The following is a 1,669-nucleotide window of genomic DNA, read 5'->3' on the forward strand; positions in this document are numbered from 1 at the left end:
GGGTAAAGTTCCTCTAGTGTTTCTGACTGAACTAGGCTGTAGGCCTATTTTACTCGTGTTCTGAGCGCGAGTTGCTGTGTGATGCAACCGTGTCATGGGAGGTGTATCGCTAAGGACCCAGAGCCCATTGTTGAGTGTGAAGTTGTGTCAATGAGCGGTTCCCTATCGCTGCCAGCAGCAACACCGCAGCCAATCATTTGGCCCATTCGTAACAGGCACTATTTGATATATTGGGCAACGCACTTGAGAAACACAAAGATAGAACGCGAACATGACATCGACCATGTCATGTTCAGTCATGATTTACAAACCGAAACCTCCCAACCAACCTCTGGAGGCAAAGGTATTCTTTCTGTGCGCACTTTGACCTTTTGGAAACAGCAATGTTCAGAAAATATATTGGCAAGGGTTTGAACTTACACTCTTATACGTGTAGATTTCCAAAATCATAAAGAGTTTTAAATCCATTAAAACGGAATGTAAAATATAACAAATGGCTGTTCGAGATTATTAACACATGTAGCTCATGTTTATTTGGCACTCCCCCAAGGGGCTCTCTACCATTCCGGGCTTACATAACCTTCATTCCTACACAGAGATATCAGTGTGGAAGCCATGCAACGATTTGTGTGTCACTCTATCTTCAAAATGATTGTTTCCATTCTCAGATGGATTGAATAACGAGGAAGACTCTATTGTTTGCTTGCGTTATAAACAAACTGTAAAATGATCCAGCTCAAAGATGCATCCCAGGCCATGGGAAACACTATCCCTCACACTATTAACAGGATCTGTAAATATTGTGGATGTTGGAACTGGTGGAAAAGCCCATTTCAAAGAGTGTTTGAGCAGTATAAGATGGGGTGGGCAGCTTGCTGCTTATTTGAACCTCGTTCTATAATCCCTTTGCTTTTTTTATTCTTCTGTCCATTGATTACAAGTTTGAAACTGCTTCATGCAGCATTGAGAGTGAAAGATTTATCTATTTGCAATATAAATACAGTTAGTTATACTACCAGATATAAACTATAACTGCCGTGTTAATCACATTATAGACAGTCTTTGACCAACTTTACTGCGTTCAACTTGGTCCAACATGTTATGGCCTTGGCGTGCAACCATAGTGGGAACTAACGTCTCTCTCCTCCTGACACACACATGCTCACACACAAAACCTTTTCCCTTTAGCCCTTTTAAACTCAGGATATGAGCCCTGTGTGAGAGCAATAAAAGCAGTCCAATAAAACGGCCCTCTGTTCCGACAACTCCTGCAGCTCCTGCTGTTCTCTGCACGTATACGCATCTATGTGTGTTTCAGGCTATCCTTCCATCCATCCATGCATCGATCTATCTATCCGTTAATCATGCTGTCATGATATTATGGTCATACTGAGCTTTTTAAAATAACATTCAGTATTACACTCATGAGCCCACTTCTGAGTCCTCAGTAATACAGACTCAGCACTCGCATCTGACGGTGTCATTGCGTTTTCTCCGCCGGTAGATGGCAGACTTGAATACGTAATTCGTGCAGGGATAGAGGCGCGCGCATGGAGCTATGACGCGCGCGCAGCCAAGGGACTGCCCCCCACTCCCTGCTGCTTGGATATTCCGCCTCCGTGCGTCGACTCGTCTCGGTGCGGTGGCCGGGTGAAGAGTTCATGGTGCG

This window comes from Pseudoliparis swirei, chromosome 1, assembly GCF_029220125.1.
Source record: "Pseudoliparis swirei isolate HS2019 ecotype Mariana Trench chromosome 1, NWPU_hadal_v1, whole genome shotgun sequence".
Classification (NCBI taxonomy): domain Eukaryota; kingdom Metazoa; phylum Chordata; class Actinopteri; order Perciformes; family Liparidae; genus Pseudoliparis; species Pseudoliparis swirei.